The sequence below is a fragment of the Plectropomus leopardus genome, chromosome 21, assembly GCF_008729295.1.
Source record: "Plectropomus leopardus isolate mb chromosome 21, YSFRI_Pleo_2.0, whole genome shotgun sequence".
Classification (NCBI taxonomy): domain Eukaryota; kingdom Metazoa; phylum Chordata; class Actinopteri; order Perciformes; family Serranidae; genus Plectropomus; species Plectropomus leopardus.
The window spans coordinates 19,303,430-19,328,500 of NC_056483.1; positions in this window are offsets into that span (position 1 = coordinate 19,303,430).

Genomic DNA, 25,071 nt, shown 5'->3' on the forward strand with positions numbered 1-25,071 from the left:
CATGGAGCACTGTGGCACAGTTTGGTATTTTTCTTTCAATAATACGGCATCAAACACGTGGGATTTTATTTTTTTATTTGATTTGATAGAAGTATTTTTTTGCAACGAAAACAAGTATCTAAAGGAACAGTATGGAAGATTTAGGGGAATTTAGGGGGGACCTGTTCCCAACACAACAGTTTTTAATTTAAGGTGATTATACACTAAACAAAACATACTTATTATTCCATTTCTGCCATAGATCCCCCTAATCACTATTAAGGTTACTCATAAACAACCTAACCTGACTCAGTCTCTTTCTCCACCTCCCCTGTTTTCTCCTCAGTGCAGTGTAGTGTATTCTGCAGATTATGGGGCGGTTGCTGTTGGAGGATATTAGCCGCCTCCGTGCAGCCTCCTCCCAATGTGATGACAAGCTCCAGAGAAACCCTTCACACAGCTGGAAACTCGGGAGGCCCCAGTCTTCAGAGGCGTGCGCCTGGCCCCTCGACACAAACCACGCCGATGTACAGTTTTGTCTCTTTGTGCTTCTCCCTCCCATTCCCTCCCTCTTTCCCTCCTTATCTGTCTTCTTTCCCCCTCCCTTCTAACTCTGCCTCTGTTTTTTTCCCTGCTTAATTTAGGGCACGCCCTCTCTCTCAAAGTCTTTAACAGTTCATTTGAAGTGTGTTGTCACAGCAGGTCAAACACTTAATTTATGGTATTGAAAATAGAGCAGAAAATTTGGTTTGCACTTTTTGTCAGCAGCAACACGTGTGGCTATTTCATCTTTGACAACAACACAACACTAAAATATTATATCTGTAATGTCAAATATCTGAAATATGGATAAAACAAGTGCCAACCTCCAAGTGGCAAAACTGCAATTCCGTTAATGGCCACCTGAGACTGGCTCCAAAAGCGAGTCAGTCTCCAAAGACACCCATGTTAAAACTTTACGGCAGAAATATGCATATTTACAGCATGTTTAAAAAAAACCTGTTTAACTCTGACTCTGTGGCTTCCCCCTTCATGACAGCTGTATGGGGAGAGAATTTTTATATGCTATATGCTGCACCTGATGTAGCATCTTAGATGCAAACTTACATATACTGCATGTCCACTGCACAGAGATTTTAAACTGAGCACTGTCTTTCATAGTACTTTGTACTTGCACGGACAAAACTAGTCACAAGCCAGATCTGACAGAAAGACAGCTTTTCAATTGTAAATGTTTTCGGTTGCCATTAAAAAAGTGCATGGAGCACTGTGGCAAACAATCTTCTGCAGATTTCAGTGTTTTCCTTCACACGCTGGACTTGATACTTGAAGACAAGTATTTAAGGAACAGAGTGTAAGATTTAGGGCGATTTAATGGGAACCTGCATTGAAAATTGAGATCAAAAAGATTGCAACCAGCTGAGACCAGAGATTTTAAATTCAGTCATTGTTGCATCAGGATTTTTTTATGTACTATCTTAGATGAAAACTGACATATACTGTATGTCCACTGCACAGAGATTTTGACCAAACGGCACAGTCTTGACAAAGACTGAAAGGTTTAACATCATCAATTTCACAACTAAAGTATTTACATTGCATTAGATAAGGTGTTCCTGTTATTAAGTCCTTGCTTTAAGTATTGATAATGCTTGAGTACAGTGACTGTTCATGGACAGTGCTGATGAACCTCTCAGGTGCAAGCAAACACTATTAAAGCAGCTCTGCACTCAATTCAGAGTATATGAGTTGTCTGGAGACGGTTCTCAACCATGGATGGGGCTGAGCTGGCTAACAGTTAACAGTACACATTTCACAAACAGTGCTAAAAAACAGCAAAAGTGCTGACTTAGCTGACAGTGTTAACCAGGGAGGAGACAGAGGGTGGACGCTCTGCTTTCACGACAACACCATCCTGATATCAACTGCAACTGTCATGTGAGTACAGCGCAAAGCAGCGGCGATGAGCTAGCCAGTGGATACACACATGCACTAATATGCACTTGCAGCTAGACAGGCTTACCACAACAAACCACAGAGAAGCTTGGATTACAAGACACACAGAGATAGTGTGACTTCAGTCTCTGCACAGGACATCACTGGTTTGCTCCTGGATTAACGCTCTGAATGTCGCATACAGTTCCCTCAAATATCTCAAATAAACTCTGACTTACAAAAACAAGTTTGACAGGTTATTTTTACATTAAAAACAAACTAAAAAATCTGCTAGATCATTCTTAATTTATCAGATGTCCAATCAAGGTTCACATGTCCTACAACTGTCACCACACTCCTCAGATATAATCAGTCTACTCTGCAGTATAATTTTTCAAGTTAATGAAATGGAAACATTAGTCTGGTTCAGAGTCCCTCATAATCAGGACAACTTGGAGTGGTGAAGCTGAGTGTCTATAAGCAGAACAAAAGTCACGTCTTCCCTGTGAATAAGCTGCAAATCTGGGCCAGTCACCACTGAGACCCGCCGTGGCCCTTGGGCTCACTTAAGGAAGGCCTGTAAAAACCATGACTGATTTACATCTTCGCTGCCTGGGCTTCCGCAGAGCAGCGCCGCCCCCCGTCCCACTGTGAATGCTTCAGAGAGCCACGGAGGGCTGGGTTGTGAGGGCGCAAGAACCACAGAGGAGTGGGGGGGTGGGGAGGGCAGGGGCAGAGAGAGAGGCCAAGAGAGAATAGGAATGTAGAAAAGAAAGAGGGAGAAGAGAAGAAGAGGGGGGCGTAAGAGGGGGGAGAGGTCACAAGGGCAGTGCAGGGCGCTCCCAATCAGCGCTGTGTAAACAGGCCTCCTCCTGGAGTGGACAGGTTGCAGGGGGGAGTCCTCCACGGGCCACTGAGGCTGTCAGCAGAGCAGATAACTGATGGCAGGAATGTGGCATTTGTTCTTAAAAAGAGGGAGAGCGGGAGGAAGAGAGGGAGGGAAAGGGGAGGAGTTCAACTAGTGGCAGAAAGCGGGGCCGCCAATTAACATCTACTTGATGCATTCATACAGCCGGGCCTCTGGCTCCTTAAGCCCTGCAGCTGCATTTGTGCTGGCAGGCAGCTCCCTGCTTCCCTGGCCCTGTGCGCTCACACAGAGATCCCCTTAACTAGACAACGGCTTCGGGTGCACGGCTGTACAGTACCAACATTGTTAGACAGTGTAGTCATTACTCTGTAGACTGCTGGTCATCTGGTGAGTTCTAACAGAAACTGATGAATTTATAGGAAGGCTTCCAGTTTTCATAACCTCAGGAGTTTGCAAGTTTTCTTACATTAAAGCTATAAAGAGGCAGCTGGTGGTGTTTTGTTGCCACTCATCATATCCTAACTATTTGGTAAGCTTCTGCCGATGTGTGCCGAGTCTTTTTGTCTCATATTACAGCACATCACCACACATTCTGTCATTTTCCTAACTACCACCTCCCTGTCTGCCCGAGTCTTCTCCATGTACATAAAGATTGTGGTTAGGAAGATTGACATCAATTTAGGAGTTAAGCTGCACCAATGGGATTAATGTGATCCACAAGTCAAGTCCTGTCTGCAGCCTCTGCGTGTGTCCTGTCTGCCTCAAGACGGGCGTTCATCTCCCTCTGATCCCAAAACAGTTATTAGCCTGTCCTCCCATCTGGAGCAAATAGAAGCGAGATCCGAGTCCGCTGACCTCGCGTCTGCGCTCAAAAGCAAGGCAGAGCTCTCCCTCCGCGCCCTCAATCTGCAAATGGAGCCATGATCCCATCTTTGACCCTCCCTCTACCACCACCCGTTGTGGTGGCCTTTGAGGCCAAGTGAGGTGTAAACAAATCCAATATACGCTGCATTGTATGGCACCCCAAGGGTCCCAATGAAGTTACTCTAGAGGTACAAATCACTTCGGGTCACGGTTTGCTTGCTTTTTCTTGCTCTGTTTCCCCAAGGCTCGCCATTCCCCACACCGAGAACGCTACCCAGCCACCCACCGTCACCATCATACAGGTTTATTTACATTTGGACGTCTTAGATTGATTGAATGGCCCCTTTTTGGGATTGTACCTCCATAGGCCTGCTTAGTGTTCAAACCGCAGACCACCGTGCAATGAGAGAAAGGTCCACACTTTCTGTTCCTTAAATCACAATGCCATCTGACTCCGGCTGTTACCCAGAGTAAGCGTTGCCATATATCAGTGTTATCATCAGCACTGGAAGAAGTTATTACGCAGAGGTTGTGTGCAGGATCATCTCTCTTCCAAGTGCTTGCTCTGCTTTTCAGAGGACTTTGTTTGAAAATGGGATTTTGCTGAATATTTATAGGAGTAGTCTACTGGAAATATACATTTTCAACATGTAGTCATTCAGAAAAAAAGTTTTAGAGGGGCTTTCATAATGTTTTTCAGCAGAAAAAGGCTTTTTTGAACACAGAGAAGTCAAACTGGGTAGGTACCATGAGGGATAGACACTTTTTTTCAGGGGGGGATGACACAAATTGACTCAAATTATTGTGTTGGCACGTTCCCATTAGAAATAATATGGAGTGCATCAGTATGGATATGGATCGTCATCATTTTTCTTGCATTGTGCTCAGACACCGTTCACAAGCATTCAAACCTGTGAAACCCGAGCATATTGGTTTGGTTTATTTTGAAAACATGGCTAAAAAGGCAATGCGCAACTTGGCAAGAAATGGCTCTCAAATTGCAAGAGATTAAAAAAAAATAAAAAATTCCTGAAAATGATATTTCTAATTGTTATAATATTGTTATAACAATTTCTGGGTCATTTCTTGTAAAGATTACGCATTGCCTTCCTCTTATGTTCATGAATTGGGTAGGTTTTTTCAGATTACAAAGGGTTAATGTTCTAGAACATACAGTATATCCACCTGCATTGCATTCCTATCAAGCAATGTTTGTAAATTGCTACAGATTCCTGGCAGTTTTCCCCTCACTGCTTCACTTTTCAAGGACGTGCAATTGAGCACAATGTTGCGTAAATAGCAGTTTGCAAACAGTGCCGCGGGTCAGCAGGGCAGAGGACAACTATCTATTTCCTGGACAACACCCTCCCCTGACCTAGCAGGCAGTTATCAGGTCACTCTGGGTTCAGCCTCAGGGCGTGGGCCATTGCCTGTCTGCACGTTACCTACAGTCTTAGAGAAGTGCAAAGGAATGCAAGACCATCCAGTGATCTACTACTGGCTGGTTCGAGCTGGACAGCGAGGATTCAGCTCACTGGTGTTATCTGCTGGTCTGTGACACAGGCTGTAGCAAGTTATCCAGCCTCTAACGTTTCATGTGAGGCCACTGACTGAATGTATGAAACACTGAAGCTATTGACAGTAATCTGCCTCAGTATCGTGGCGAGTCTCTTGCATGTATAGAAGGAATGACAAAGGCAGTTTCAGTATCACTGGATGCCAACAATAGCTCCTTTGTGTCCAGTTATGTCACTACGAGCTGCTGTTCAAAACACAGGAGTGGTTCGGAGGAGTCCTCACTTCCACTGAGGACCTGTTGGGGGATGCACACAGTTCAGTGGAGCAGCAGCAGGTCTATTTCTGTGTGTGTGAGAAAGAGAGAAAGACAGAGATGCATGCATCTGCCTGCGTCTGAGCATGTGAATAAGAGATTGTTTTACGGGCCAATGAATCAATTCACATAATATGATGTAGTGTAGTTGTAAGTTGGCGGTTGCTCCAGATGCATATGACTAAAGTTCACTCTTTAGGATAATTGGATGTGACACGTGTGTGAGGCTAGTGACGACCAAACTAATGTGAGCAGCAATGCAGTCTGACTTGTCAGCATGGGCTGACGCCGTTCAGTCAAGTTACTGCCCGTGAATATTCTCCTTGAACTTCTGTTGTATGATTTACATCAGTGCTTCCCAACCAACATCCCCCACTTTAAACCAGGATTAGTTAAACTCAAGGGCTCCTTCATGGACACAACCTACCATGCTCCAAATATGTCAGTTTTAACTGATATCATACTGGATGTTATTTTACACTATTAATAATATGAAAGCAGATAATCATGTATTCAAACAGTTGAACTGTTCATATTTAGGTCAGCTGGACCACGTTTGCATTCATACTGCTACCACTTGTGGCAGAGGATGTTTCAACCATTTATCTATTACTTTTCACTAATAATTTCAACCATTTAAGCAGTTCATCACTTTTAACCAACTAATTCAACCACTCATCCACCCCATTCTCATTCCAAAGTCATCAAATATCACCTCCTTTGCAGTGAATTTAGCATGATGTCTAACTACTGGTATTACATTTAGCCATATACTTCAACCATTTGTCTATAATTTCAGCTGTTAACAATTATTTTGAGATGTTTTACCAGTGAAAGATGATGCCATTTAGCTACTGTATTTTATTTACTCTTTTATGCACTCTCAACTGCAACACATGGCCATTTTAAGCATTACAGTTGACTCAATATGTGGATATATGTATATACATAAAATCAAATCATAAATTAAAAAAATAAATAAATAATTGAGCTACTGTACAATGTATCTCATGGCAACACCAAAAATGGCTAACCTCTGGGGTAAAAGAGGGCCTGCTTGTGGTTTTGAATCACGTCCTAGCAGTGCATTGAGATTATTAACTTTTTACCATTTGTTCATGGCTGAATGGGTGGTTGTAATTCCCAAATCTCACATGTTTTACTTTCATGGATCTGGATCATCAGCTTTTAGGCCTAACCGTCAAGTATGAGAGGCAGAGGAGATTTAATTAAGTTAGTCTTGCGAGATGTAATTAAGCAGCATTGCGTAGCTGCTCTCTCCAAACCCAGCCGGGCGATGGTAGGATAGGTGGGTCTGCGCAGCACGTCCTGAGGCTAGCTAGCTAGCTGGTGCAATTACAGTGCTGTCTCACAGCATCAGGTATTTTAAATATAATAGGGTTTGGCCTGGTTTCTCTTTGCCCCAGTTAAAGTTCCCTTTCCGCTCTGCCTAATTAGACAAAAACAGCTCCCTCCTGTAAGTCTTATCAGCCTTACGTTACAGAGGTTTCACCGAGGCTCTCATCGGACAGACACAGAACATGTACATTTGGAACATTTGCTGCATTGTATACACGACATAGAGGAGGAAGACAGCGCAACACCTGCGCCTTTATTGCTGATCAAAGTTGCACATTCATATTTTAACAAGGAGAGACCATATCGTGCTTTGACAAAAGGGACCTTTGCGTACCAACAGATGCAGCTCTGTTCATTATCTATGGAGGAATGTCAGGATTCAGATCTATGAAATGCCATTTGCTGAACGCTGTCACACGCTCCAGTACACTCCACAAACCAATTAAACCAAATTGACAGGATTGTTCAAACCGGTCTGATTTGCCACGAACACACACGCAGACACACGCATAAACACACACACACAAAAACGCACACACACACACACACGCACACACACACACACAGCATGAGATTATTTTACAAGTGATTCTGACATTGTTTGGATTATTCACAAAGTGTATGTGTTTGCTTTTTGAGTGTAAGCCATTAATATTAACTAAGGCAGGAGAAGGCTGTATTTGTCAAAGCTTTGCTGTGGTGTGTTCACTATCACTAAAACACAGAAGAGAGACGGAAGAACATAGTAATATTTCTGACTTTTAATTTTCAAACTCTACAGCATGCTGAGTGTCGCTGTCATTTATTTTTTTTAATGGCAGCATAGCAGCGTTTTCAGTCATCTTGGCATGATGCAATTTACATAAATTTCAAAACATTACATGAATAAGTTACACGTCAAACATTTAGCATAGCACCCAAATTTCACTCACAGATGACTGAATCAAATGCTTCTATTGGGGACATGCATTTTTAATAGCATGTCAATGCTCATTGGTTTTTCATATCGTTTACAGACCCACTGGGGTGCGAATTAACTTTCCAAATTAAACTCGCTTTCTGGGTTTTTGCTAGAGAATATTTTAAGTATGCTGTTGGATCTCCATGCTGACAGGGCCTGAAGAGATTATTTTTCCAAGAGCCGACCTCAGGGTGAGATGTTTATTGAAAATTCAATGAAAAGGACCCGTGCTTATGGAGTCAAAACAGCCTCCAACACATTATGAATTAAGTAGCTACAGATATGAATCTACTATTACACACAGAAGGGTTTTCACGAAACATGGGTCCAAAAACAGCAAAACAATGAAGTTATTCTTTTGACATAAGAATGATCTGGTTTTTGACAGAACCTCTTTTAAATGTCAAAAAACCAAACATCTCTCAGACAGCGACATTAAAACAGAGATGTTTCACCTCATGACCTTTAATAATATTTACAACCTGATGAGCGAATCTGGTGATTTGTCTCTATCAAAATAACTCTCAAGCAATATTTCAATGCAAGTCAACTTTTTCCAGAGACAAATCCCCAAGCATCCCCACATAAAGTCAGCTTCTGCCTCACAGACGCCGGATTTCAGCTGTGGTCAGCTGTGTTTTCCACCACACTTCAGTCTGCAGCAGCTAATAAGACTATTTCAGCCTTCTACCTGCAACTGAGATGCACTCCTCAATAATGCATTAGACAGGCAGGCTAGCACCCCTGGGCCCCCCCCACCCCTCGCTCTCTTCCCCCCCTGTACATACTGTACAGAATACAGTGATGATGCTGCCTCTGCAGCCTGACTCAAAGGTGAGTAAGGCCTATTGATTTGTGGACAGAAAGCACCACTTCTCATCTTCACCAAGCCTGGCTGCAAAATGGATTGGAGTGAAGAGGATGGTGGTGGTGGTGGTGATGATGGCGGTGGGGGTAATACACACAAAAACAGAGAGAGGTGGAGAGGGCAAGGAAGGGGGTGCGAGGGTGTTAGGAAGGGAGGAGGGGTTGAAGGAGACACAGAGAGAGAAGCAAACTGGAAAAACAACAGAGACACCGGTGCTTTGTTACTCTTTCAGCCGCGGTGACATCACTGTGCATTTTCCCGGAGGACGGAGCAGAGAGGGGAGGGTGGAGGGGAGTAGGAGGAGGGAAGAAAAATAGAAAAGTCGAGGCGAGGAGAGAAGTGGATTTTGCTCTAAGAAGCTACTTTCCTGGTCTTCTTAACCTCCTGGGCATTCTGCAATAAAAAGAGTTTTAACCCATGATGTGTGTAATATTGTGCTATTTGAGCCCAGGAGTGTGCGTAGTTTTATTTCAGCCAGAGCAACAGTTTTTTTTTACTTTTTTGACATGTCCTCAACCAAGAACCCATGATGGCCCAGTGCACTGCAACTTAGGAAAACATTGCAAATATTTGCTGTATACTTATCACAAATATATACAGCAAACCAAAAACTATGGCAAAAACTCTTTGTGTAACTTTTACCTCTTTTCAACCAAAATAAGCAGGTGTAAGCAGGTTTTTTAAACACTGGTAAACCAGCTGATTCTCATTCCGAACTTGTTTAAAAGGCACCTTGCGCGTGCACATGAAACGCTGCTGGACAGCGTCAGGTGACAATGTGGCTGGACAGAACCTAATGCTAGCCATCCGTGCCCTTATTGCTTAAACCTCTGTTGTTATTTTTTGTTGTTGTGTTGTTGTTTTTTTGACATTGTGTCATATTTGATGTCACAAACAGACCAGAACACAGGTTAGTAAACAACTGATAGCAGCATGGAGGCCAGTGAAAATGTTACAGCAGTTACTTGTCTTTATATATGTCTTATTTATTCAGTCTGTCTTTCAAACTCGGTGCAGAGTAATTTTGAAAGTTGTTCGAGCACTGCTTGGGCAGAGATGGACAGTATTTTGCAGTGGTGGATCATTGCATCTGGGTGGTAAAGGGACTAAAATAAATGTCACCCAGGTGTTTTATTTCCATCAATTGCGATCGGAGCAGGAGCCGATAAATACCGATGACTACTGCAATCATTTGACCCGGATGTGAATGCCAACTCTAACCTTTCCCATTACACACAAAATCCAGATGTTAGTGGGTGTTAGTGTTTTATTTTGTGCAGTGGGCTTGGGGCTTTAGTTCCTTTTTTTGTAACTTGTATTTGGTTGTCTTTGTCTGAATTTGCTGCATACTTCTGTTTTAGGTTGTGTTTTCAATATTGCATTTCAGCCTGTATGTATCATCAAATTGTGAGATGTTCTCTAAATTTGATTTATGTATTGCATGTGTTGTTGCATTGCACATTGTACATGTTTTAAAATCAGCTAGCTCTACATTGTAGTCTGATTTGACCATACAATTTACATCCTCTACCTTTGTAAAATTGCCTGATAAACAGTCACGCCGGTAAAGTGAACCAGAGCGGAGCCGAGATAAAGAGCATTGTCTCCTCATTTGTCTCTGTCCACCAGTGGCTCCCTAAGTGGACTCGCCATTGATAACTACACAATGCTTCCCTTCCCGCGCAACAAAGGCTCCCTCAACCAGATGGCAAATTAGTGCCAATTGTCCAAAAACAATGTGGACGTCTGATGACAGACGCTCAGGGCGCACGGCGGAGAAAGCAGCAGACCGTTGTTTGGACAGAAGATTTTTCCATTCAGACTTCCCCCTGCGCTGCACTCCCACACCGAGTGAGCAAGGAGTGACTGGGAATCATTATTCAGTACTCCAGGGGCCCGGCCGTTTAACACACATCCGCCAAGTTCAATCTGCTCCAATAGACACATGGACTTGTGATTTCTCTTTCGGTGTGTTAGTGTAAAACAGATGAGGTGCTGCTGATACACTCACTCTGGCACAGCTTTGACAGCAAGCACTTGCTTTTTGCATATAATCTGTCCACGCCTCGGGTCATTAAAGTAGCACCGACTCTGGAGCAGTACATTATTAGGCTGACGGCTGAAGGCATTAGTTAGCGCTTCGCTATTTTATCACAGCTTTCACTTGTGAAGTGTGTTTTCATGTGAAGCTGTTTGCTGATTCCAACATCTGAGGGTTCCGAGATTTTTCCTCGCTGTCCCGCTCCATCTCACCACGTGCAGTTTTTACAGCACTTCACTGGAACGAAACAATGTGTGTTGTTTCTGGCCATTTCCACAGGTCTCCTCGATGTTAATGACTTCAGCAATGGAGCTAGTGACACACTGCTGACACACTGGACAATTCCCACATTTTGTGCAGAAAAGCTGGCAGAAGTGGATTCCTATGATGAATTGCACCACTTGCTCAGTGGCGTCTGGCTTCAAGAAAATAAAATCAGTCAATTACTAATGTCCTGCAGAAGTTTCCAACAACTTTTTTCCCCTAGTAAATTAAAATGTAAAACTGTATGTGTTTGGGTTGGTCAGTTATTACAATGGCACACGGAGAGTGAGATGAGGTAGTGGCGTTCAGGATTATATTTATAGATTAAAAAAAGCAGGAGCTCTGCTGGAAACCACAAAATGAAGAGGTCGCAGCTTCTGTTCAAACAAGCATAACAAACCAAGACTTATTTTAGCCTCGCTGGTGAGCGGTCCAGAGGACACGCGCTTCTCAGCGGACAGCTGCGGTATTTACCAGAACCACAATCTATTACCATTAGATAATAAATCAAAAATAAAAGACAATGCCAAGAATAACAGCCATAAAATAGAAAGAGGATCACCCCATTACAACATAGCTTCCTTTGAGAGTATGCAATTACTTTTTATTTTATATGGCGTGCTGTTCATATACCAGAACCAAAGAGAGGAAACATTTTAAAAGCAAAACAGGAGAAATAGGCAATCAGAGAGGACTGGTGAGGTTGGTTGTTATGTTTTTAATTTTGTCTGATCTTCACGCAATACATATACATTTTTGGACTAACTAAATCCTGTTTTCTGGAAGATTTTAGTCATCATCCTCTAAAGGTTGAATTGTAGGTGTGCTGCTGTGGTAAAACAGTAAGACGTAGAATGGTCTGATTATTGTTTTTTGTCTCATGTCATACAAGTCAAGCCTTAAGAAGTGTGTGGGAGTCTGCTTTTCACCATCCATTTGAGGGTCTACAGCCACACAGCCATGACAGCATGATATAGTATCTATATATGAATAATAGTGAAACATTCCTTTATTCAAAACTTCAAGCACCTTATGATGGCGCTGGGTGACAAATACAAGGATTGCAAAAGTCTGGGGACCTTGAAAATCTGATGCAAATCTTATGGCAATCTGTCCACTAGCTTTCAAGATCATCCTTGAGGTGGGGCTATAATGGAAAAGTAAGGTGATCACATAACATGACTACAAAGAGACACACAATTGCCCCAGAAAAGCCAAAATGACCACAAAAAGCGTAAAATTACCAAAAAAAGACACAAAATTACCTCAAAGAGCCACAAAAAAGCAACAGAGAAATGTAAAACCACCCTAGAGTCTGTGTGTTTTACTCCTATATAAAAAAGTAATGGGGCCCAGTTCAGTTTTGATTTATGGCAATCCATCCCATATTTATCAAGTCACTCAGAACCAAAAATGTGGGGAACTAGAGAAAAAAACAAAGTCATCAGGATTCATCTTCTGGTAACCGTGAATGCTTATGCAAAATGCCTGCCAATTAGTTTAGGAGATGTCAGACTATGTCGCAGACTAAATTAGAAAAAATCCCCTTTACTTACTACTCTACTTCACTCTTTTGGAGCATCAACAACTTCAATTTATTCTCTAGGGACGTTGAATGTTTAGCAAATTTTTATAGCAATCCTTACATTTATTATCAAGATGTTTAATTCTAAACATCAAATGTCAAACAAAATGATAGTGCCAAAGGGAAAATTTAGGGGGTTACCAAAATAATTGTAGGATCCATCCTCTGAGGAGCATGCATGCTGGACAAAAAGACATTTAGTAGTTGTCCACAGTCTGCTGTTCATGAGGCTAAAAACATACCTTCATGACAACAAAAAAACCTCTAGGTTACTCAAGCTCCTTGCTAATTCTTCCCTGAGCTTTCATAAGGCCACATATTTGATGAAGTCTCGAAATACCACCTGGGAACGTTTACCATGTTTTCTCCCAGGTGCACAGTGGGGTGTGGGGTGGGGGGGGTGTATCTTTCAGAGGAAAACATCGACTGTGTCTTCTCATTGCCCAAACCGAGCCACTCTCAGCCTGAAAAATATCAATTCACCTTCCCTTTCATGTGAAGCAGAGAAATGCCCCAATTAAACACAAACACCATAAATCAAAACACCTGTTAGTGACGATGCGAGATTTTTCAAAGACGCTCTGAACTCCTTTGAACATCTTCTCTCCATCTCCTCCTTTTAGAACATTGATTTACAGCCTGTGACTTCATATAAAACTTGATGAATAGTGGAGTTGTGGGTACAGGAAGATATAGAGAGCGTCCTGTCTGCATCAGGAGTGGGAAAAGCAAACCTCCGGGGTGACGGAGGGGACGACCTGTTCAGGCATGTCGACTTAAAAGCAGGTACAAGGAGCCCCTCAGCACGTCCTGGCACTCTAGTTCCTGCCATTTGTTCTCCGTCGCTAGGATAAAAACCCGGCTGAAAGCACAGGATGTCGGATGTAGACAGCTCCCGTTGTCTTGGACAAGTTTGTCTGCAATTATCGTCTGAGTTCTTGCTAGGAGAACCTGCAAAGGTATCCCTGCTTCCTCTCTGTTTCCTCTTGTGAAAGAGGTGAAGTTGAAGTTTCTTCAACTTCACCTCTCTCACAGCCACAGAGATTTCACCTGTTGAGAAAATCGAGCAGTCACATGAGACTCCCAACCTGCTCTGGCTTCTTCTTTTCTTTCCTGTCTGTCATTTTGCCTCAAATCATCATTTGGAAATTTACCCCACAATTAAGTCATTTTCCAGGAATTTGGCTCTGTGGTCTTGAGACGCAAGATGGAGCCAGTCTGGTTGGGCCGCGTGAAGCCAGAGCTAGAGTGTATTTGCTCTTGTCTTCCTCCAAAGTGTCGTTTGTCATGTTCTTGGCAGACAAATGCAGCTAGACGGAGACAGGTGAAGGTCTCCTCAATAAAAAAAAGAAACGTCATCACCAGCAGGCACAGCAGCAGTGTAAACAAATAGCTCACCTGTCCCAACGCTTCCATTAAATGAAGCGAGGCTAATTCCCTGCTTGAATCGAGCAGCGGCGATCGGTTTACCAACAGCATCAGGCCTCCCCTGTCATCCCGCCTGACATCTGCAATGATAACAGAGTTAATGCTAAAGCCTCCCTGCCTCATCTCCCCGTTCTCTTTACACGCAGATTAATTTCAGCTGCGGTTTGACAGACAGACGCGTCGTCGAAACCTGCCCCGCTATACAAGGTTACTGAGTCAAGGCTGGCATCAGGAATGTGCGTGCACCTGCATGTGTGTGTATGCATGTATGTGTGTGTCTCTGCGCCTGCCTCCTCTGCAGCGCCTGCCAAAGCCACTTCCTTAAACATGTCAGACATAATCCTGTCATTGCTGGAGGGGAAATAGTCGAGGCCGGCAGGCAAGCAAGCAAGCAAGCCAGAGAGAGCGCGGAGAAGTAGAGAGATGATAAATAGTCCAGGTTATATGTCCAGGTGTGGCTGTCTCTGCCACACACCTGTGCCAAAGACATATTTAGAAATCAGCAGAATTATCCTCCGCAAAGCCAGTGTCTGCTAGCATTTATGGGGCGAGTGTAGCTGTATTTTTAAAAACACAAAGCCACAGTAGCAGTGGATAGTGGATGTGGGTTTGAGGTGTTCCGGTGTTTTTGGCAGAGTTTCTCTCTAAGTGGAAAAACACAGATGTCAACAAGCCGTTTCTGGAATCTTGCACCTCATTCCTTTTTCTCACTAACATTGGTAACTATTTCAAAACCAGATTCAGTGTGTGCAGAGCTAAAATACATTTCTGGTTTATCATTACAGGGGTCCTCGTTTGTTTAGTTTTTGATAATATTGTACTCATTGCAACAACAGTCCAAAGAGACAAGAGCAGTGGTGGACAAAGTACACAACTCTTAAACTTGAGCCAAAGTAAAGATACTGCTCAGTGCAATACAAGTGAAAATTGCTGAGTCAAATTAATACTTGAGTTAAAGTACTGGAGAACTTGCTTTTAAAAATACTTAAGTATTCAACATACTTAAAAAAAACAACTTCAATGCATTGCACGTGGTTCCTAAATTGACAAGAAGACCACTGTCATTTTCATAATTTGAAAATAAAGAAACAACCTTAACATTTTTTCGGGAGTTTTTTGGAAGTTTTTATGTGAGGGTCTAAGGGCAGAGGGATGTCGTACACCCTAAAGCCCTCTGAGGCAAACCTTGATTTGTGATAATGGGCTCTATGAATAAAACTGTCTTGACTTGACTTAACATCCCATTAACACACCTGCAGATTTATAACTGTTAAACAGAAACTCAGATAGATAGAAAAATGTTACTATAAACGGTTTGAATTCACAACCAAAACTATCTTTCTTTGATGACCTCTAGTCTCTACTGATGAGTTGCCCAATCTGAGTAGTGCATGCACCAGATAGAGGTTCGGGAACAACACTTCAACAAACAAACAGCTCGCAGAACTGCAGTATCACTGTTCATGGGCTTTTCCATTTTAGAAAAAAAATAATTCACTAACTTAAAAGCAAATGAGTAATAAGTAACAAAAGGCTTCATAGAAATGTAGTGGACAATATTTTCTTTAAAAGGTAGTGGAGTTAAAATAATACGTTTCCAAAAATATTGATACTCAAGCAAAGAACAGATAACTCAAAAACTGTACTTAAGTAAAGTACTGAAGTAGATGTATTTTCACCACTGGGACAAGAGACAATACAGTCAAACATGTTGGAAATCTGAAACACTTTTTTTATTTATCTTTTATAGTGACATGATTTATGAGGAGGAACTAACTTGCATCTCGAATCATTCACTGGCTGCATGGAAAGCACCAAACAACACTAATGTCGCATTTGCCACCCTGGGAATGAGAACAGGCTGCATTTGACCACAATGAATTTTACTGCATTAATTTTATGCCCAAGAATATGATAAGTACGGCTGGCCAATTTTTAAGGTGTTTATTCTAGATCCACAGTAAAACTGAGAATTGTCTTCTTTTTCCAACAAGATTTTGCTAACCTGTGGGATTTTTTCAAATGTGACTGCTAGTAAAGTAAAAAAATATTATTACCAAAATGAATGATACCCAAAATGAGCTCCATGTTGTAATTAATTGAAATGACACTTTTAGGCATTTCATCTCTGTGCTGGAATTGGTTTTGCAAAGCATTATTGATGAAAAAAAATGTTTTGCATTTTATAAAAAGATTAATTAGTAAGGATTCTGTAATTCAGTGGGTTAATGCAGAATGAATAAAAAGGCTCTATTTTTCTGCCTTGAAACCACAAATGTCTAGACAAAGATATTACATCATATGGTTCAGATGATTTTTATGTAGCCAGGTATAGTTTTTAAATCTTCCCTTTTCCCAGGAATGTCAACACCACCTACATTGTGTCATTGAGCAACTGGGGGAAAAACTTATTACTCAAGTGGAGGACGTTACTCATCCATCGTTTCCACCCACTTCTCTCTGTCAAATCTAGGAATTCAGAGCAGTTATGCAAGGTTGCAAGCCTGTGTCTGTGATATTATTCGTGTATATGGAATACAACATGAATGTATTTGTTTCATACATGTGCACCTTCTCCTGTCTGTATGTGTGCTGTAAACATGCATCAGACTTCCCAGCAAATGCACGAAGTGGAAGATTGTCCCGCCCGAACACTGGAGGCACCGATAGAAGAGGGACCCGACAGGCTGGCAGGAAGAGATAGAAGATACCATCCTTAAAATAAAGAAGTCAGCCTCTCCATCCCATCTGTCACCGACACCAACCTGCCGTCTCCTCTGCCTCAGATTGTCTTGGCACCCTCTGCCTTCCTCTGTTCGTGTGAGCGAGGATTTTCTTGGCTGACACACGCTAGCCAAATCTAAACTAAAGAGCACATGCAGTAATTCAGAGTCTTCTCTGTTGTTTTTGTAGCACATGGGAAACACTTGGGATGCCAATAAACCTGGTATAAAAAGTGATGGGTAACAGCTGAATATGAAGCCTTTGCCTTAGCTTGTGGCATTTTGCACAGGCAGCATTGTGCACATTTACAAACAAATCTATGATTGTATGTCGAGATCAGCAGAGATGTGAGGCAAAGATACAGCTTGTGGTGAAAGGGACAGGTGCATGGTAGTGTGCTGAAAACTACAAGAAATTAGTTACTGTAGTTTGTCCTAGTGATTTGCAGTTACTGCAGCAGTGGCTATGACACATAGATATATGGAGGGGATACTCTGAATTAAACACACAGACATGAAAAACACCCTTTTGGATCCAATGTGACTTTTCATGGATATCATTATCACCAATGTCCACTTCAAATACTGGTAACTGGAATAAGGGATCGTAGAAAAAACACACTCCTTCCAGCTCCAGAACTTGCCTGAGAATTCAGTATCAACATCCATGATTACACTGCAAACTGCCATTAGCTGAGTCAGCATACTTTTAAGGTACTAATTTGCCAAAGTTTAAATAAATGTTGGCCTAAAGAAGAGGGATTGAGTTGTAGCCCATAGCTCAACAAAGATTTATAAAGAGAACTGGATACAGTGTTTGGAGGTGGGGCCCTGTACATTCCTATGAAAGTTGCTCTGTGAATTTGCAATAAATGGATGCAACCAAATCGAATGATAAACCAACTGCATTTCTAACTTCCATAAGTGATTCTGGCGTCTTTTGGAAATGAGATAATAAATTGTAACAGCTTAAAATTGCAGCAGACTGCTTCCTGCCAAACCATCAGTTTCTATACTGTTTTTCTCTCATTTAGTCCAAGTTCTGAGGTTTCTCCCTCTTGTCAAAATGGAGGAAAGCATTCCAGCATTTCTACCGTGCAGCTGTAGTCCAACATTAACAAAGCCTTCCGAAGCATATATCACCCTGCCATGGAATTCAATCTTTCCCAGAGGTTCAAAAAACAAACCGTATTCCCCCAACCAAGGCGGGAAGTAGCATCTGTCAATAAAGTAGAAATGAAGGGCTTGATTATACAGCTGGCTGGCCGGGAGCCATCTCTCCAAAGACAGGAGAGGAGAAAGGGTGAAAGAAAAAGCAGAAGAAGAAAAGTAAGAATTTGGTTGTTTTACTTCGGCCGGGCCCTTCCTCGCCCATGCTATGCAGCAGCTGTAAACGCACCAGTCAAAACAAATCTGGGATGCCAAGGGCTATTCTGCTTTCTGCACACACCCCGACTCCACCTATACACACAAACACAAACCTGTGCGGCATTTCTTTACTGACTTCTTCACTCCTGTGTATGCGCTTCACGAGATACCGCTCCGTAATATTCTTTCTTAGTGTTGGGTAATGTGTGAGGCCTGTGGCAGAGTATAACCTTGCTGGCTCAGTGAGCGTTCATCCACTTGTGCACTGCACATTGAACTTTCTCATGTGGATTCAAACACAAATAATCTGTTCATGAACAGTCTTGTTTGGTTTAAGAGCCGATGGATAGAGCAGAAGGTTCTGGAATTTGAACATAAGGATGGCTCTCCATTCAGATGTATGTGCTCTGCCTTAAAAATTACCTGTCCTCAGTGAGTATGAAAGCCACTTCAGGTCAGCTGCACACCTTAGACCCACCTTATGATGAAGTTTGAGAGCAAAGCAGTAACATGAGATGATGCACAAAGCAGAACTCGGTTGTAAAAATGTCTGTAAATACACACTAACAACTTTAGAGGAGACAAGACAGGTATGGTTTTATGCTGAGGAGGCTCTTTTGGTATCTCATGGGTGCTACTTGAAGACAGGCCAAGCGGGCCGCTCAAAGGCTGTGTGTGTACGTGTGTGTTTGTGTGCAAGATACTCGGCTCCTCACCCAGCGGAGCCAACTGTGAAGCGCTCCAATATCCCACCTAGCAAAATAAACTGGACGATTAAAAAACAACATACAGGCCCAGTTCCACTCAGGACCTACACCTAAACTTTTCCAGCACCGCTCCTCCTCTCTTCACCCCCCACTAACTCCCTCCTTCTCTCCCCTCCTATCCACCTCCTTTCTTCTTTTTCACATGCTTTTACAGTGAGGTACGCTGAAAGCTCTCTTTGTTGCCACGGTCTGTGGCGTTTGAATGGTACCAAACAAGCGCCCAAGTGCACCGAGCCCCCAAGACAGCCACTGAATAGAATTCTTCCCCTGACTTCTCCCTGGCCGAGCGACAATGAGTGGGACCACTCCTTTCTAGTCAAGCCCGCACTAATGGCTAAGACAATATTTGCAGGAATGAGGGGGATTTAATTTGCATTCAGGCTGTCTCCATTTCTTTTCACAGGGCTTGGGCCTGCTCAGTTCAACTGTGCCGCAGCCTCTGAAAGTACGCATTCTGCCGATTTCGCTTTGATTTTTTTTTGTACCCCCCCCTCCACCACTAAACCCCCAACCCTGTCTTTTTTTTTAGTCTTTCAAACACCATTTGCTGCCCTGTGCTTGGTTTCTCTAATTCAAAACGGAAAAAGAAGAGTGGGGCAGGGGGTGCGGGAATGGAACAGGTGTGGGTCAAAAAACAGAGAGGACTGTGTGGTTTTGGGGATATTTTGTCAAAAAAAAGTGGCTACTGTTTTCTTAAATATTATATCCTTCCTTGTTTTGTGCACAGTCACACTAATTGCATTGGTTTTCAGATTATCCTCAGGTGCAATACAATTATATCAGAGTCCTCATGATCTTGAAGGGTTCACATGAAAGTGCGACTCAAAATGTGTAGATATAACAGCCTCCAGGATTAACTATAAAAGCTTTTTATCTTAAACTGATATTCCAAAAGCTATTGTTACAGGTTCAAAATTAGCTCCGGGCTACAAAAATAATTCCTCGGCCGGCGCCCGATTAAATAAAGTAATTAGCAGAGTCGTTTTAAAAGGACGGTGCTTTAGATTACAAAAGAAAATACAACAGGCAAAAACAGCCCTTAATGCTGACTGACAGCAGAGAGAGTGGTGAGATGTCGTAAAACACCAAACTGTGTTTTTCCTCCAGGCTTTTTGAAGTCCTTTAAAGCAGGTTCCGCACACACACACACATATTAAGCTACACACACGGTGTTAATTATCACGGCTGCGTTTTTACCCATTTGATGCTGAAAATGAAAATGTTCCTGAGGATTGTTACCATAGAAATCGCCTTACTAAATGCCTGTCGCATCAATTGCCGCCGTATAACTGACTTTTTTGTTTTCTTGGCCGGCAAGAGGCTCAGCGCGGCACGGTAACAAAAGGATGGCGGAGTGCGACGTCAATTTGGGTATTAAAATGAGAAAGCCTGGAATGCAGCCATGAGCCGTCCATCTAGCAACAGACAGACAGATCGTTTGCATACTTAAAGATGACAGTGAAATCTATATTTGGGATGCTGGGCTATGAAGCAGTGATCTGCTGTGTGTTTACTTTGCTCACTACAGTAGAAGGGAGACCAACAAATAGCCGGGCAGCTGTGAATCCGCTCTTTTAAATCACGCCTGCCTTCATTTATGTGTATGCAGTATATATTACGTACAGAGCACCCTCAATCTCCCCACTTCCTGTTTAACTAGATCTTATAGGAGTAGTTTGACATTTTTGGAAATGCTCATATTTGCTTTCTTGCTAAGAGTTCTACCTTGATGCAAGGGGGTCTGTGGATCTTGCAGCAGAAGCTGTCTGGGGTTAGATTTAGTCAACAAAACTACTTGGTTAGAGTTAGGAAAAGATGTTTAATGCTAATTTCGTTAGTCGACTCACATGACCAACGACTGACGAGACAAAATAACTCACTTTTAGTTTGACACAGGACACAAACACTGGTCTCCTGGGTCAAAGTCCTGGGCTTGGACCCATCCTTGGCGAAGGTCAAAAGATGACGCAGGTCGGTTCACATTAAAGTTGGTTGTGCACGTCATAAAGGTGCTAAAAGGGGGCATTGTGTAAGGAATGCTGGACAAGCAGCAAGTTTTTTGATGCCCTGGGTGTGAGACGAGGGTGTAGCTACAGAGGTGCTTTGAGCTAAATGCTACTGTTAATTGCTAGCATGCAAATGTTATTATTGCCAATTATTCAGAGTGTTGGACAAATTGAGATTTTGACCTGATGATGGTGCTAAATGAGAAAAGTTCACATTGAAGTTAAAGTTCATCCTGTTGGCACACCAATGTCCGACAACTGATCCAATAATTGCAGACACTTTTCACTCCAAGCTTTTCCTTCACAGTGGCGCAAAAGTCAAGAGTGCAGACCAACAGGACCAAGAAACATTTCCAACCATAGCCCCCACTAAACCAACTTGTCATTTTTACACTTTGGTTTATACAGAAGCTAAGCTAAGCTAATGATTTCCTGGTTCATATTGAACAGACAGACATAACAGTTACATCCATCTCCTCATATAACTCATGGCAAAAAAAGGAAATATGTATATTTCCCAAAATATAAAGAAAAAAGAAAGAAATGTAGAACCTTTCAAAGCTAGAATCTGCCACTCTACTGTAAAATAGGGTGTTTTGTTTAGCAAAAGAAAACCAAAAAAACATATACACAGTCTCTTATAAGGCAATGTTACTTTGACTCTAATTTGTCCTCTGAGGTTCTAACACCGACATCGATCCTGCCTTTAAAGCAGAAACTGCAAAACGCTGTTGTTTTAAAAGACATCTTTCAGCAGAAAAAATAGATGTAGCCTCTGTCGAGAGGTTTGTGCCTCTGGGAACGTGAGATGGTAAACAGACGTTTGACAGGGCTGTTCACACACACCGCAATAAAGCAGTTTGTGTTCGCGTATTCTCTTTGAGATGTCTAAGCAGGGCTCGACGTGGGGAGCTTTTGCATATACACAGTTTTGCCTGAAATGTGTGTTTCAGTCATAAATATGCAGTTGACAAAATGAATAACAATAGGAGGAGACACACAAAACAGGACAGGATTCTGTCTGACCGTGTGGATGACCTCTTCAAAATAATGACTGGTGCTATTTAATTATTGAAAATCTTTTTTTTTCCTTTTTTATTCAGCTTTCGTTTTATTTAGCTTTTCATTATGTCACCCATGAGTCAGCTGCTCCCTGGAATTTCCAAGCGTTAGACACTGATTGTGTTTTCTCCCGCTTCGCCGAGCAAAGACAAGGTGTGTGTGTCTGCATAATGTGTACTGGATGTTAAGCTGAGACACAAGGTGCTTCCTCTCTGACTCTTACTCCTAATCATAATTCCTCTCCAAAATTGCAGCGATTGAACTTTCAGCAGCTCTCAAAGAAAGAAAAAGAGAGGATGCTGCGCGAACTTTGGAGTCGAGGAGCAGCGAGGCACGTAACAACCACCGAACTCCCGTAAATAAAGAGGCACTCTTAGCCCAAGTCCACCTATTCCACACTCCGGTCTGCAGGGTCAGCAGAGAGGGGAGAAGAGAGGCATGTGCTGTCAGATCAAATCTGGTTGTCAGAATGTTGTGACACACACACACACACACACACACACATACACACACACACACACACACACCATCACCACTTGTCTTCACATAATAATGAAAGAAAATCATGTACATGTTACAATAAAAACAAGGCTGAGTGAAGAGCTGTGGTTGGTGAAGTGGGAGCAGAAGAGTTGATGGGGTGGGGTGGGGGGGTTGACACGAGTTGAGTGAGAGCAAGTTTTGAAATGTGCATTGGTGTGCATGAGGGGGAGGACGGGGGAGAAGTTCACTCATATTGAATGAGCGCATCGCTCACTGTTTGCTGCCCGAGCCAAGTCTCAGATTGAGGGGGACCAGCTCCACCACAATTTTTTCGCCCGCGGTCATATTGACTCCAGCCAGGCTGTTGGGTCTGATATGACTGCAGGCTATGTGTGGGCCTGGCTGCCTCGCTGCTTGGCTGGTTTCTCCGTGGACAGAAAGAAGGAGGGGGGGGGGGGGAGAAACCCTGCGAGTGTGTTTAGTTTTCCACAGGGCAAATACTTGCGCTCCCATCTACCAAATTAACGAGATGAAGTCCCGACGATAACGATTCTGACAGCTTGTCTGTCTGCTATCTGCCTCACCGAAGTGAGAAGGAGCCGTGCGAGTCTATACGGCAGGAATTCCAATGAGCCCGGTTCGAGGACTGTTTGCATTGGTAATTGCATTCCCAGAAGCCATTTTTATGAATCTAAATTGCTAAAACCTCTATTCCTGTTCCACTAATCATGATAAGTTGATGTACTAGTTCGGCATTGGTTCATTATGCTTGCATATTCTTGAAAATTAGAACTCAAAAAATGAAAAGTTTACTCAAAATCAGAAGTAAGCAAAAAAAAATGTATTATTAAGAAAAGCTCTTACATTCCTATCCTACTTTACATCCTTATATATCATTGTGTAGCGGGCTTGCCACAGGTGAAGCACTCCCATGTTAGAGCTATACTTAAAGAATGACAGGTGTCCACCCTCAGTATTGTAAAATTCTGCAAAGCTCACTCCAACAGCTCTTTTGATTCATGGCTCTGCTCTGAGAATGTACTCGCCGCTTTACAGCTTCCTGTCAATTCAAATTCGGAGGTGAATTATGATGACAGTACTTTAAACAGCACATTTCTGCAAAGATCCTGTGTCTGTCTTTCTCTTCTCGCACGTCTCTGCTTTTCTCAACACGACAGGTCTGTTTAAAGGCTACATGTTCCTGATTTTTAACCACAAGCTTTAGTTGAACCGATTTGACTGCACGGGAAAAAAAAAACCCATACACAAATAAACATATAGCCTACTGAGGTGTTTAGAATTGCAAATGGTGCGTTAGGTATTTCAAAGGAAGTCTGTGTTTATTTGCATCATGTTTCAAGCTCAGCCAGTGGCCAATCAGGTAGGGGAATACCCCCGTTCATTTGCTTCTTGATCTTAAATGCCCATATACACATCCGATTCCCCTAAAGACGAAACATTAGCTGCTCATATGTGCTGCTGTGTTTCCCTGGGTACCTATTCTCATAGAGAAAGCCACTTTTATCTGCTTTTGTTTCTGCCACTTATGGATCAGTGGAACCTTTCAGTATGTCCTTATGATCTCAGCCGTTTCAGAGTGGATCATCAAAGTGAGGACGTTTCAACAAATGAGAACACATCACCATCTCTGCTGGAGTAAAACTGATAGCTCATGTTTTATTAAGGTTTATTTGTGACTAGGACAGGAACAAATACCGTAAATCATATTCTCAATTAAGCGCCCAGTCCCTTTTACTAGCCTGGTGTGGCTACACATTTTGACAAATAAACGCCTGTCTCAATTAAAGGCCCAGTCTGTTTGCCATGCAGTTCATTTTTATACAAGTTCTTTGGATGTGCATGTTTATATTGATAGATTTTAAACATAATTCGGTTTGTAAGATTAATCCAGCATGTACATTTCACCATACTTTAATTTCTTGTTGTTTTTTTTGGGGTTTTTTTTTTTTTGAGCAGTTATCCTTCTTGTTTGATAGTGACACCAGAGAGATGACAGGAAAAGAGGGAAGAAGTAAAAAGCATGATGTAAAATATTTGGTCTCCAGTTGGACTTGACCCTGGGACTTTGCAATTATACGGTCAGTGGCTTGAACCTGTCAGCCAGCAGGACCTTCCTTTAAGGTTTTAACTTTGTTCAGGGAAATCACACAAGAAACAAAGCCCACAAGTCCAAGCAGAATCAAAAACCACGAAAGCAAACATGAGGAACAGGCTGGAGAACTTGAACACACTGTAGCAACAATGGCAATCTGGCAACTGAATGGAGGAAACACTGGGCTTTATATACACAAGGGCTGATTATGAACTACACACAGGTGGGTGATACAACACAGGTGAAACACATGAGGTCATTAGAAAAGGAGGGAAAACTCAGGAAGTAAAAGTAGCACTAAACACAATGAGAATACATTTCAAAATAAAACCGGAAGTGGACACAAACACATGACCAGACACGACAGAATTTCACAGATGAAGTCTGCCCAGTTGTCACAAAATTTTATATAAATGTTCAATTTTCTGTTTTAGTGATTATTTGTTGTCTGTGTTGGAATAAAATTGAGCTCAATATAAAAACTTGAACAAGAAATTTGAACATCTATGTACAATTCTTTGACAACTAGGCAAACTCAATCTTCTGAGGAATTTCATGTCCAGGGG